The sequence below is a fragment of the Haplochromis burtoni genome, unplaced genomic scaffold, assembly GCF_018398535.1.
Source record: "Haplochromis burtoni strain Fernald_Lab_line unplaced genomic scaffold, NCSU_Asbu1 Contig_154, whole genome shotgun sequence".
Taxonomy (NCBI): domain Eukaryota; kingdom Metazoa; phylum Chordata; class Actinopteri; order Cichliformes; family Cichlidae; genus Haplochromis; species Haplochromis burtoni.
Genome location: NW_024582515.1, coordinates 925208 through 940380, shown reverse-complemented (window position 1 = coordinate 940380; position 15173 = coordinate 925208). Strand labels below are relative to the sequence as shown.

The window sequence follows — 15173 nt, the reverse complement described above, 5'->3', positions numbered from 1 at the left end:
GCTTCATGGTTCTTTAAAGAACCATCATACGTCAAAGAACCTTTTTATTTTGTGGATGGTTCTTCAGCTATTACAAATGGTTCTTTAAAGAACAAAAGGTTCTTCATCCTTAGCAATCTAAGTTTGATGGTGTAAATGGCATAAATATTTATTCACTATAATGAGGCTGTGAATTATACTGTGTGTTTTCTTTGTGTGCATGTGTGTGCGAAGGGAGAGGACGGGATACCTGGCAATTACCCTTTAAGAGAAGATGGTAGGAAACTGAATATTCAATATAAAAGCTAGAAATATTTGCTTAAAGAATTCGATACTAGGGCACGGGGTGGAGAGGCCAATAGCCTGAAAGACCACTAGGACCGCCCCCCCCACACAAGCCACACACAAGCCGCACGTCCAACCACACAACAATTAGAATTGGGTTTAACTAACCGTGTGAACATCAGCAACAGTTAATATAAGTAATATAAACAGTAACAGTATGAAGGGAGATAAATAATATATTTATTTACGTATCAATCATCACTAAACACTTACTGGATAGAGACATGACTTAGACTTATCTGCACTATAAGCACCCCCTCCAATTTGAATATTGTTAACTAAACAACACATTAAACTGTCTTTATTTATAACATACTAATGGATATATAAAATTAATAATATCTATCCTGCACTTGAGATGCGCATTGTTGCCCGTACTGTCTGTGATGATGTTAATTCATCTATTTATTTATTTTCAGATACTTTAGATATTATTTTGAAAATAGCATAATGATAATACTAGTTATTGTAAACTTTACAAACCACCCAGCAGTATGTAAAGTCAAATTATAAATACAAGTAAATAACAATTGCAGAACAGAATGTCAGTGTAATGAACACACACTTCGTTTTGACAAAGCACAGCTTAGGTAAATGATCTGAGTAGTTGTTCATCACTGAGCAATTTGTTAATATGTGTTTCGAGCCAAATAAATGACAGGGAGAGAGAGAGTGACGTCAGAACACGTCATACTATAACCTCCCGGGAGCGGACGGAGGGGGTCAGTCGTTGGGATGCGCATGCGCAGACAGAGTGCGCGAGCGGCGGGCCTTGACCTTTCGGGGAAAAAAACTCACGGACGGTGACAGCGAAACGGATAACAGTCTTCAGTACCTGCTGGACTTTGAAGCTGTGGATTCTGGGACTGTTAGAAAAGGTAAAACATTTTCATTAAAACCTTATTACTGTTTTGTTTTTGTTACTCGTCATTGTAGCTTGCTGTTGATGTTGTGCTAACAGTAGCGATTAGCTAGATACGTTAGCCGTTGAGCGTCAGCGCAATTTAGTATCCGGTATACAGAAACTGTTTTCCTAACAAAACCACTGTTATAATTAAGTGAAGCTGCTCCCAGCTAATTTGAACCTTTGGCTTCTAAAATATGTGGTTCAATTGCGTGCTGCGTACATAACCTAATGTCAGCTAGACCGAAATTAAAATTTAATATATTGTTAAAGTCACTAAAATGGCGCCTGAAGCCTGTTGTGAGCTCTGTGTCTGCTCTAGAAACTCTGAAATCCTGTAGATCTGAGCCGTACATTAAATACTCACATGAACCTGTACTTTGAATTCTGTATGAGCTGTATAAAATAGCAGCTATGCATAAGTAGTTTTGAATGAATAATTAGATTAGATAACTCTTTATTGTCTAATCGAATTATATAGAAATGAATAGAAGTGTTTAGACGATGCCAGAAGATGTGTCTTTGATGTTCACAAGCAAACTTCGTATTCAAGTTACCGAATGAAGTGATGTTCTTTTGAAAAATGAATTCCTTTATTAAAAGAGAAGTAATGGATGAAGAATAGGCTATCTTTATTGGGAAACCTAAAAGATACAGCTGGGGGTCGACTTTGGGCTTAACTCAAAAAGCACTTAGTTTTTTTCGTTTGGGTGAAATTTTCTCACAGTCTGTAGTTTAGGGATACAAGGTTCATACCATGCAGTTGAATGCGGGTAACCCGCGCACTCATGGTGAATGCTTTGCCACAAGCTATAGATGATGATGTGACATAGAGTGCTTACGCCTCAAAGTTTCACTAGTACATTATGTCTCATTTTGTTTCAATATTTTTATAGTTAATTTTTTTGTATATTTCATTTATCCACCATCATACATCATACATACAAGCTAAGAAGAGGTCGTTATACTAACAAGAGGTATCAACGCTGGGCCAAAGTTCAGTAGGGCGTTACACAGGTAAGCTGGCAATTAGAATGGTTAATTGTAATCCAGCCAGGGTGTAAATATCACTCAGCAGCCAGAGCTGAAGCAGGTAGCATCAACACATAAATCTACTCTACCCGGCTTAAATCACAAGAGCACCTCTGACCAAAAAGCTGTAGATTTTTCTTGTTTGCACAAATTAATCCAGATTCACATTAATTGTGTTCACAGCTCCAACAAAATGAGGAAGAGGAGGGGGAGAAACACAATTAGGTTGAATTACAATTGGATGGAAGGCGAGGACAAGAAGAAGGAAGCTTAGGATGAGGAGGAAGAGAAGCAGCAGGAGCATCTTTAGGGATCCCTATGATGTCATTGAGGTTTGTTTCATTAATATGGTCCTCTCACAAAGAAAGATGACTTGTTTTAGTTCACCTACTTCCTGTATTAAATAGTGATGTGCAAAATGTTGTGAAAAACCATGGAGCAGGTACGTATAGTGCATCTGCAGGTAAATGAACATCAAATCTCTAAGACAGACTGAAATCTGTATATTTATCACCCTTATGATAAAACCCATGTCAGCCATTGGTTTATGGACTTTGTATTTTGAAGCCTCAACATTTGCTTTATTGCTGTTGCTATGTTGGGACCATATTAGGATGAGGGATCAGAATCTGGAGTCATGCACACTATTGTTTCATTTAGTGTGTATCCATAAGATTCGTACAGCAGATCCAAGTTGTGCCTTGAAAACAGGAAAGTCGTCTGCATAGAGGAGAACTGTAATAGCAGGCTTGTACAAAGTGAGGCTTTGTGCTCTCGTTTTACTTCTGTCACCCTGTTTTGATGCAGATTTCACTTGAAATCAGGCAAGAACTGGACTTATTTTTTATAATGTGTTCTTGTGAATTAATTGTGTATCGCATATGTTTGATTTGACTTTCTGCAAGACAACAGTCGTCCCTGGCCAAAAAAGTTTTCCAAATACCTCCACGTGATCTAGCCTGGATTTAGAAAAGAATAGCAAAACAAAATCTGCACCTCCTGCTTCAGATGCAATTTGTGCTGTATAAGTACCATGTCCAGATTTTGCTATTGGAGGAACAGATACGGACGAGAGGGGAGACCCAGGCTTCATCCAGTACTGAGAGCTGACCAGGAGATCGAACATTCAATGCTGCAGTGATTGTTCTTAGGGTCACTAAACAGTACTCGGTGCTGAGCACGAGAGCGGGATGACGTACCCATAACTGGAGTCACATCACAGATCACGCGTGTATGCGAGGATTTCCAGACCTCGAGGAAGAGGAGTTTCGAAAACTTAATCCATCATCCTCTTCTATATTACTTTTCGGGATCCCTGTAAACAGTCATGATCTCATAGTGACGGGTTGACTAAAGAGGACTTGCGTGTGGATACTGATGTCACGCTGAGTAGTTGACCACTGACGGAAACCCAGTGAAAACATCCTGAAAAACTGAGAGAGCTCGGGCCTACTACAGTTGATAACTAAAGGTTCTAGTATGGAAACAACGTAGAGACTTATCCTGAGAGTTACCTTTGGACTCTAAAGGACCATGATAAAATCATGAAAGTCATTACAAGTATATGCTAGTTCTATTTTCTTTTAGCATCTGTCTAAAATAGGTTGTTGCAAAGTGTATATTTACTGAACACAATAGAGATCGTACTGATAGACAAATGTTTGATTAGGTACGTTGGATCTGTTCCACTGAAACTATTCCAGCTATTGTAACTAATGTGGATTAACTCAAGCATTGCTGAATGTAAAAGTGTAATAGAACAAAACTATATAACACTGATAACATGGTAATTGGTTGTTGATCTCATTGACATATATTTGTATGACATGGATAAGGCGAGTATTGTAAATGGAATAGGGAGGTAAAATGGTCATGTTAGAATATTGACGTATATATACAAGATACGAATGCTGAGTCCATGATCATATTAATTATCCAATGTTGACCTATATGAGCTGACTTTAACATACGCTGATAAGGTGGACATTTTCTAGGGTTATAATAGTAGACTATTCTAGACTCCGATTTAACATCACTACTGTCTTAACCTGTTAACAGTAATGCTATATTGTTGTATCTGAGGTATAGTTCAACATATTTTTAGTAGCATTTTACTTTTAAACTATTGTCTTTTAGTGTAGTTTCTGAGGGAACCTTTCTTTGAACTAAAATGACAATAAACCATTAATATATGTCTATGCTGTGCTCGTATTTATTTTACCCTACTCAAATTCAATTTATGATGCATTTTATTTTGAAAGATTTAAAATGTGTTTTTTAAAGAACCACTCAAAGGCTAAATGGTTTTTAACACTTTTAAAATGGTTCTTTAAAGAACCATTTTTAAAAAGGTTCTTTGAAAAACCATTAAAGGTGCCCCAAAGAACCATTTCTTGATGGTTCTTTGGGGCACCTTTAAAGGTTCTTCAATGAACCACTGAAAGAAATGGTTCTTCAAAGAACCATTGTTTGAAAGGTTCTTTGTGGCACCAAAAAAGGTTCTTCTATGGCATCAGTCTAAAGAACCACTTTTGGTTCCAGTTGGCACCTTTATTTTTCTGAGTGTATGGTTGCACCCACGCAGGGCTTTTCAAAGGCTATTCTTTTTTTTCTCGCCTCTGATAGTTGTTGCCTTTGTAAACAAACTAATCCATTTCAGCGATCTTGCAGCACTAGTTTGACAGGAATGCTCCGATTGAGTTTTAACACGCATTAATACCTTAAGCTCATTAAATCTTTTTTTAAACAGTTTTCTTGGCATGTGCAAGATGATATCTGCAACATATCACATTTTGACACAGCCTTAGTAACTGCAGAGAGGCGGGCCAAGACAAACACAGTGACTCTATTTCTAGATCATGTGCATGTGCGGACACTGATGTCATCCTTACTGTGATTCCCTAAAGCTCTGCTTTGCCCATAAACTCAACTTTCTGTGACTGGTCACTTAAACTCCTGCTCTTTGTTAAATTGTGGATGTCTCCAACAGCACCTGTTGCCATAGTAACAGATTGTTTTACAGGATGATGCTGCTGGAGCGATCCGGCAGCCTTTCGTGGTGTTGTGCACAGATAGAATGAGTTCCATGTGTGGATGGCCGTGGCGGGGCCAGAGCTAGGGGCAAGTCATCATTGTCAGTATAAACAGGGAGGGTGTGGGCCTGATGTGACTGGCTCGTGTTTATCCTCAGACTAACAGACAGTGAAGGCTCTGGAAGAAAATGAAGGCAAATACATAATGAATTAACTAATGCAAGAATTCCAGCTGATTCTCCACGCTTGGTTTCATTAATCCAGAAATGACAGAGCGCTGGTATTGACGTTCCCTACTTTGTGCAAATTCAACATCTGAGTACATCAAGAATCCCGTGGTTATTAGGACGACAGTGTGTCATTGAACGTTAAGGCAAAACTTTGGAGCTCAATAACGCACAGACGAAGAACCATCTATAAAATCCAGTAAGAGCTCACATCAAATAAGAAAATCTGTTCAAATAAATCACAGTCACTTGTGTCTGCAAAAAAGAAATATGTACGGTGGCCCTGGGAGGTCAAACGCACTGAAACTTAAGAATACACCAGCGAACAAAAGAAAAGGTGAATAAAACATAATGAAAGCTGAATAAAACACAGTCTAAGCAAAAAAAAAAAGAAAGAAAACTGAAGGTAATTACAGAACAGTTGGAAAGGCGACCAAATCCAGTATCACAGCAAAGCGTGTAATAGACATGCCAGTCCACCGTGTGGATGTCACGCTTTGTCTATATAAGCGTGAAATGGACATGCATATTTAAGTTGCAGCAAACTGCAGTACCAGCAGAGGTAGATATTTCATTTCAAGCCAACGTGAAAATAATTACAGGACAGTGTTTAAATAGACTTTTCTAACACATTTACATGTAAGTACATATTAGCCACCTAGCTTGATATAGTTTAAAAGGTTTCTAGCATAGAAGGATGCTGCCACTTCATACCTTTCTTGGTCACTGCTGACTTTATATTAATATATTAAATGCATTATCTTAAGCATATGTGGAGAGGCAAAGTGTGTCTCTTACATGCTTTGCCTCGCACTGAGACACGCCAAAAAGAAGCGGAGGAATCGTCTGTATTGTGAGGAAGGAAAAAGATGCAGGTAATGTGTGTTTTGATTACATGATTCTTATAATACTGTAGATACATGTCTATTTTTTAGCTATTTACAGTTAGCTTATTGCGTACACAACTGTCCAGTCCAGTTAGCACCCAAAAACACTTTTGGGGTTTTAGTTTTGGGGTTTTTTGGAAGCTTTTGCAGCATTTTTCCTATTTGTGGGTGTGTGGGTTTTGTTTGTTTGTTTGTTTTTTACTTTGCAGTGCATTTGACCTCTCAGGGCCACTGTAAATATGTAGCTCTACTTGGGTCAGTAAGTAACCACTGCTTCTAAAAGTGTCTAATACTCACCCAGTGTAGGCTTGAGTCTGCAAAAGGTGCAAGGTGATAAGTTTTATAGCAGCTGCACTGAGCTGGATTGACAACATTGTATTTGAATGCTGACCTAAATTCGCAGGATGGAAAATATGAGCACATTAAAAATATTAGCATATTTGGAACAGATTTTGGAGCATGCAGACAGGCAGCGGGGAATCTGATAATGTAGCAGGACTTACTCGGCAGGTTTTAGTGGCGATCTGAATTCACGTGTTTTTGAAGCTCAAAAGTATAGTATTTCAAGTTAGTCACAGGTTTTCCCGAATCCTCTTCTTTTGATGCAATGAGAAGTAAAAGCATTTTAGTAATTTGTCTGTTTTCCCCACTAAGTATCTTGGTGTTGATCTTTTCATTATACTGACATCCATCCCTCTGAGTCATATTTACAATATGCTTGGCTGTGTGTATCTGCATGTCCATGCGTATTAATGCATGCATTAGTGTCACACAGCAAAGCATTGTGCCTCCCATCCTCTGTGCTTTAGTCAGTGTTGAGTGTGGAGCCTGGAGCGGGCAAGCAATAAATTGTACACTGAATTTAACATGAGGGGACGTCTAGTGGCATCATATTAGGCATGTTAACTATTACACCCGTGTCAGTGGGTGATGTGGACCCATTTATGGGAACATATGAATCATAAAAGGCATGGAAGAAAGAAATAACTGTGAGCTGCAAAGTAAGATGGAGCTCTTTTATTGAGTTTTAGGGTGTCTGACATTCCTAGCTTGCACCAAGAACAATACCTTATGTCTGATCACCTTGGTGACTTAAGCAAATTTACAAAAGAATAAGGAGGTAAATATGGTATTATAATGACACAACCATTGGCAAAAGCTAAGAAAACAAACCCCATATTCTGTTCCTAATACAATAGATAAATGAATACATGGACTAATGGTGTCAGTCAAAACTACAATGGAAAAAAAACAAGTTCGACTTTCTACCTTTCCAACTTTTAAATGATATTTGTAAAAAAAATAATAATAATAAATTTAATAAATAAATACAATTATTACCATTCTTTTATAACATTACACTGATTTAGTGAAGGTTTATTATTTATTTATTCTCCTATAAATTGATGTATGATGGTTTACTGTTATTCTTGGAACATTCTAGGAAACCTGAAAGAGTTCATTCCATAAAAGAAATTTTACATTTGTATGTATAGCATTCAAAGAAGTTTACAGCCTTCTTTGAATGCTATAAAGAGTGCCTTTTGAATGCTATGTTGCAGCATTCATTGTTTTGTTTGTTTTTTACATTGTTTGACCCAAGAGGACAGGAGAGGAGAAAACACTGAGTACAAGAATATAAAACCACAAAGCTGACATTTCAGGAAGTCATCCTGCCGCCCATTTCCTTCAGATTACAAGGCCATGAGTGTGCCCGCGGCGTGGCGCCACACTTCACTGCCACATTAGTCTTTCTTCACCTCCGAGTCATTCATGCAGGTGTTTCGCTGCAGTCACTGTCACGGTTTATCGTGGCCCTGACTGACAAGAGGCGGGTCGGCTCTGTGTTAGAGGTGTAATTATTGCTGTGGGTTTAGGGGCTGATGGCATTGTTGTCATCATCTGTCTGCAGTGACACAGACGGATGAAGGGCAATAACAAAGACTCACTGTCTACCAAAGTGAAGAGGGGAGAAGAAGGTTTATACAACCTAAAGGGTACTTAGACAGGCTTTATTCTTCAGACAAGCGGATGAGGCATCGTCTGTTACAGGAAGAGAACTGTACATTGAGATTGGGCAGCAAGAAAACAAGTGAATTCCAGCTGTACTTTGTTACATACAGAGTTGTTGATGTTTGTGTTTGTGTGTAACTGCTGTTGTGCACACGGTCACGAGGACCTGCCTTCCTTACTGGAACACAAAGCAAATGTGGCAAGCAGTTATAGCAAGAGTTATAAGTGGGAAATAAATGGAGGTCGAGAAAATTTCTTCTGAAGTTATGGAGACACGAATGTGTGTGTCCTCGACCTCATTTGTGCTTTGATACTTTTTTTGAATTACTAACATGCCAACACTGATCTCACCTAATCTTTATTCAGTTCCACTTAAACCCACAACAAATCCAACACCGTTCACACTACCCAAATTATCCTATTGGGATAATCTATATAATATTAATATTATTAATATAGACCAAGCTCTATCAGATTTATACTCTTCATACTGGACTCTGTGCTTTCCACTAAGCAATATTTACATGTGTCATTAGTGAGTAATGACAGAAAAATGTGCGAGGTCAGTGGTGAAAAAGTGTAGTTATTAATCAGTGAACATAAAGCATGAATACAGTGAAGCCTATTTCACAGTCCCCCCCCTGCACACAACATATTTCATGTTGCTACATAGGAACCAGAATAGATGCATTAATTACCTTCTTAGGCTTTTTGTCTTTATGCGCTCACAACGCCAACTTTCCTCTCATTTGTCTTCAACACTCCCAATTCTGGCCCAGGTGAGTGTGTGTGTGTTTTCTGTAAGTCCCAGGCTATTTAAAGCAACAGTTTGATGATTAACAGAGTTTCATGTGCTTTCAGTATACACTATAGTGACAAATAGTGGTTTTAACAGGCAATTCTAACCTGATCCTTTTAGGCTTTTCCAAGCAGTGCTTTGAAGCAGCTCACCACTTCATAGGAAAATAAATGGTGACGGTAAATGCCTGCCAACAAGCCCAGGTGTGTGTCATCTACCCCAATTCTGCCAAGTAAGGGAGATGTGTGTGAGTCACGACTGCGATGTGCGAGAGCATTAGTAACTCAATTTTTGTTGCCAGCAGTAGTTAGTTTGAAGTGCAGCTCTTTCAGCACTCTTAAGCCAACTTCTCCTGCAAAAATTAGATGAGGTTGAGGAGCTTCCTTATATGAGACCTGGTGTTCTTGTCGGTTCAGATGATTTAATTTTTACATCCTTAAAAAGAACATTTGGAAGACTCGATGTACTGTTAAAAACTATGTTTGAAAATCAGAAGTGAATACATGAAGCACAGTCCCCTTTATTTGTTACACTTAAAGACATACACGCACATGAAGGACCTGATTTGTTGAGTCAAAACATTTTAACTGTATCAGGCAGGCATGAAACAAAATCACAGGTCATCAGCGCAGTATGTCTCGCTGTTTCCTGCCAAAGTATTTCTGTTTTAAATTCTCTTGGAGTCACCCGAGCAGCTGTTCCTCCATCTGATTCATGCAGGAATAATGAAGGTGGAAGAGCGGCACTTCTGTGTATGCCAAAGACCTGAATGTGGAATGCATCCTGGCTGAATCATGTCTCCTGACAGATGTCACCTCTTGAAAAACAAAAATCTGTCAGCACTACATCAACCAGAAGGCAAAACCGATGACGTTAAGCTTTACATTGGGACCAGATTTTTCTTTTCCTTTTGTCTTTTGTATCCTTGAGAGTCCTTTGGGTCCTGAGGTCATTCTTTCAAAGCAGGATTATAATACTGTGTTAAAACCTAGGGACCACTGGCAGGAAGATCGGAGCAGATTTTTTATTATGCAGAGAGACGAAGCTTGACAAATTAAATATACCCCTTTCATAGCAGGCTTCTTGATTTGTCAGAGCAGTAAACGCGCAGGTGAAACCAATTTTGTTAATTATTCCATCAAGCGTCCCAGTGAGCCAGCGTTTACAACACAGAAACCTGGAAGCAACCCAGCTCAAAGGAATGCAGTAATTTTAATGTCATTAGTATCACCTCTTCCTGCTGTGACAAATCGAGAGCACATTCCATTAACTGTACTACCATATTATTTACTGTGCCAGAAATGATTTAATGTGTCCTAACGTTTAGTGTGTCAAACGTAGTATGCTAAAAGTGCGGAATGTCCAACTTCATTGGGTCATATTTTGTTGCAGCACACCAGAGCACTTTTTATGCATTCTGCCCAAGTATCATTTGCAACTGCTATATCTCTAGTAGGGCTCAAAGTTAATGGTACGATGTTATGATGAAGTAGTGTGTCCTAACTTTAGCAATACTGTTAGTACAGCAGTACTTTTCATGGGCAGCTGCATCATCATCATCAACTTTATTTATAAAGCACTTTAAAACAACCACAGCTGACACAAAGTGCTGTACATTGGAACTGTAAAATAAAATTACATGAGATATAAATAAAAAACAAATAAAAGAAGAGTGAAATCATTAATTAAATAACTACTTCAATTAAAAGAGAAACTAAGTCTCACTGAGGTTAAAAGCCAAGGAATAAAAGTGGGTTTTAAGACGTGATTTAAAAGTGGACAGTGAAGGGGCCTCTCTAACGTGCATGGGCAAATTATTCCATAATTTTGGAGCCACAATAGAGAAGGCCCTGTCCCCTCTGAGCTTCCTCCTGGATCTCGGTACCTCCAGGAGCAGCTGGTCAGCTGACCTGAGAGACCGACAGGGTATGTGGGGATGAAGAAGCTCAGAGAGGTAAGGCGGGGCAAGACTGTGAAGGCATTTAAAAACAAACATAAGAATTTTAAAATTAACTCTAAAAGACACAGGCAGCCAGTGCAGAGAGGCTAGCACGGGGGTTATATGCTCTCTTTTTCGAGTTCCTGTTAGGAGTCGTGCAGCCGCATTTTGAACCAGCTGCAGACGTGAGAGCAATGAAAGAGAAAAGAAAAAGCATGTAATCTGGTACTCTGGAGCTGAAGTCTGTCGACTTTAAGCTTCAAAATGATTAATTCTCAAGTTCATGTTTGTTGGCAGACTAAAGGTTAGTTTATTTTCACCACATTTTACTTAAATTTAAATTTAACTAACTCAAGCAAACAGCTGGAAAAGTCAAAAATCATGTATAAAGATTTCTGTGATGTCATCTATTGTTTTCTAGGCTATTGTTTTAAATCAATCTTAGTCTTTTAAGCAGACATCAAAATGTATTTTGTAATGTGTTATAGATTACTATTCTAAAAGAAATGCAAGTTGCCTTTCTTTTCACCTGTAACATGTCCTGAAATGCACTGTAAGATAATTACCAGTTAACAGTATAAACCTCGTGCTACAGTCACACACACTGGCACAAATCCCTGTACGACCGAGGACGCATGTACCATTTTTACAGTGTTTCAATTTAAACACAGAGCCAACAACACAAAGCAAAGCTGAGAACCTGCCTAAAGAGACTGATGCATTCACCACACTGATTCAACAATACAAACATGTAGAGTAAATATATACAGTCCAAATAAAAACACTCGTTAGGCTACATTTAAAGACATGCAAGCATGGAAAAGTATTTGTATTACGACATAACCTAATGTCAGCTAGACCGAAATTAAAATTTAATATATTGTTAAAGTCACTAAAATGGCGCCTGAAGCCTGTTGTGAGCTCTGTGTCTGCTCTAGAAACTCTGAAATCCTGTAGATCTGAGAGCCGTACATTAAATACTCACATGAACCTGTACTTTGAATTCTGTATGAGCTGTATAAAATGCAGCTATGCATAAGAGTTTTGAATGAATAATTAGATTAGATAACTCTTCATTGTCTAATCGAATTATATAGAAATGAATAGAAAGTGGTTCTTTAGACTGATGCCATAGAAGAACCTTTTTTGGTGCCACAAAGAACCTTTCAAACAATGTTTTCAAACATGAGAAGGTGTGTTTTTGACTGTTCCTGCATAACTTAGTTTCGGACTAGTTGACAAGTTATGCTCCGGTCATTTGATGTTTCCAAGGTAGATGTTCTTTTGTAATATAGTTAATTTTTTTGTATATTTCATTTATCCACCATCATACATCATACATACAAGCTAAGAAGAGGTCGTTATACTAACAAGAGGTATCAACGCCGGGCCAAAGTTCAGCACATTTGTAATCCAGCCAGGGTGTAAATATCACTCAGCAGCCAGAGCTGAAGCAGGTAGCATCAACACATAAATCTACTCTTCCTGGCTTAAATCACAAGAGCACCTCTGACCAAAAAGCTGTAGATTTTTCTTGTTTGCACAAATTAATCCAGATTCACATTAATTGTGTTCACAGCTCCAACAAAATGAGGAAGAGGAGGGGCAGAAACACAATTAGATTGAATTACAATTGGATGGAAGGCGAGGACAAGAAGAAGGAAGCTTAGGATGAGGAGGAAGAGAAGCAGCAGGAGCATCTTTAGGGATCCCTATGATGTCATTGAGGTTTGTTTCATTAATATGGTCCTCTCACAAAGAGCGATGACTTGTTTTAGTTCACGTACTTCCTGTATTAAATAGTGATGTGCAAAATGTTGTGAAAAACCATGGAGCAGGTACGTATAGTGCATCTGCAGGTAAATGAACATCAAATCTCTGAGACAGACTGAAATCTGTATATTTATCACCCTTATGATAAAACCCATGTCAGCCATTGGTTTATGGACTTTGTATTTAGAAGCCTCAACATTTGCTTTCTTGCTGTTGCTATGTTGGGACCATATTAGGATGAGGGATCAGAATCTGGAGTCATGCACACTATTGTTTCATTTAGTGTGTATCCATAAGATTCGTACAGCAGATCCAAGTTGTGCCCTGAAAACAGGAAAGTCGTCTGCATAGAGGAGAACTGTAATAGCAGGCTTGTACAAAGTGAGGCTTTGTGCTCTCGTTTTACTTCTGTCACCCTGTTTTGATGCAGATTTCACTTGAAATCAGGCAAGAACTGGACTTATTTTTTATAATGTGTTCTTGTGAATTAATTGTGTATCGCATATGTTTGATTTGACTTTCTGCAAGACAACAGTCGTCCGCTGGCCAAAAAGTTTTCCAAATACCTCCACGTGATCTAGCCTGGATTTAGAAAAGAATAGCAAAACAAAATCTAGCACCTCCTGCTTCAGATGCAATTTGTGTTTCTGTGTTCAGAGGCAGCGGCGAGAGGGGAGACCTCGCTCATCCAGCTGGAGAGCCTGACCAGGAGGAGTCGAACATTAACTCAGCTCTTCCAGGGCACCCTGCAGACTCGGCTCTGGCACGCACAGGGATGACGTGAACGCCAAACTGGAGTCCATCACAGGTCAACTGCAGGTATGCGAGTCAGACCTTCTGAGGAGGGTTTCACTTTTCTCTCTTCTTTATAATTGACTCTTTTCTCTCTCTTTCAGCTCCTTGTCTCAGAGTGGGAGGGATTTGAAGCACAAAGGGAGGAACTTGTCGTTTGGTTGGCTGATATGGATGTCCGCCTGAGAGGTTGACCAGCTGACAGGAAACACCAGTGAAAAACTGAAACAACTGCAGGTGTGGGCTTGTTTTGATATGACATATATTTGATATGATACATACGTCAGAGACATTATCCTAAACTGGACTAACAAAGGACCATGAGTACAACATGAAACGTACATTACATAGCGTAAGGCTGAAGTTCATTGATCATTTTAATCATAAACTTGTTGTTGAAATATTTTTACTGAACATGCAAACATCTGCTGATGAAAATGTGTTGATTTATTGGTCTGTTATGAAGCTATTGCTATTTCTAATGTGTTTTATCACTTTCTGATGTTTTATTAATTAAACAATACATGTATTATTTGTTGTGTTATCTGTAGCTATAGTATTTATATATATTTATTTATAGTATAGCAAATATATTTAATTATTACTGTTTAAAACACTAATATGTGACATGTATTAGTAGTGATGTTGTGCTGAGGGTTAAAATGCCTTTTTGTCTTTTGGTAACTACAAAATGACAATAAACCATTAATATATGTCTATGCTGTGCTCGTATTTATTTTACCCTACTCAAATTCAATTTATGATGCATTTTATTTTGAAAGATTTAAAATGGTTTTTTAAAGAACCACTCAAAAAAGGTTCTTTAAAATGGTTTTTTAAAGAACCACTTTTTAAAATGGTTCTTTAAAGAACCATTTTTAAAAAGGTTCTTTGAAAAACCATTAAAGGTGCCCCAAAGAACCATTTCTTGATGGTTCTTTGGGGCACCTTTAAAGGTTCTTCAATGAACCACTGAAAGAAATGGTTCTTCAAAGAACCATTGTTTGAAAGGTTCTTTGTGGCACCAAAAAAGGTTCTTCTATGGCATCAGTCTAAAGAACCACTTTTGGTTCCAGTTGGCACCTTTATTTTTCTGAGTGTATGGTTGCACCCACGCAGGGCTTTTCAAAGGCTATTCTTTTTTTTCTCGCCTCTGATAGTTGTTGCCTTTGTAAACAAACTAATCCATTTCAGCGATCTTGCAGCACTAGTTTGACAGGAATGCTCCGATTGAGTTTTAACACGCATTAATACCTTAAGCTCATTAAATCTTTTTTTAAACAGTTTTCTTGGCATGTGCAAGATGATATCTGCAACATATCACATTTTGACACAGCCTTAGTAACTGCAGAGAGGCGGGCCAAGACAAACACAGTGACTCTATTTCTAGATCATGTGCATGTGCGGACACTGATGTCATCCTTACTGTGATTCCCTAAAGCTCTGCTTTG

The 15173-nt window shown here is 38.4% G+C and overlaps 1 long non-coding RNA gene across 1 annotated transcript; it reads right to left on the bottom strand.

Annotated features, from left to right (window-relative positions):
* Positions 1–1259: 1259 nt before the first annotated feature.
* LOC121815209 lies at positions 1260–12106 on the bottom strand. The gene is made up of 2 exons (XR_006054881.1): positions 12002–12106; positions 1260–1456 (listed from the first exon to the last, which is right to left on the bottom strand). It is a non-coding gene; the product is annotated as an uncharacterized LOC121815209 (long non-coding RNA).
* Positions 12107–15173: the final 3067 nt, after the last annotated feature.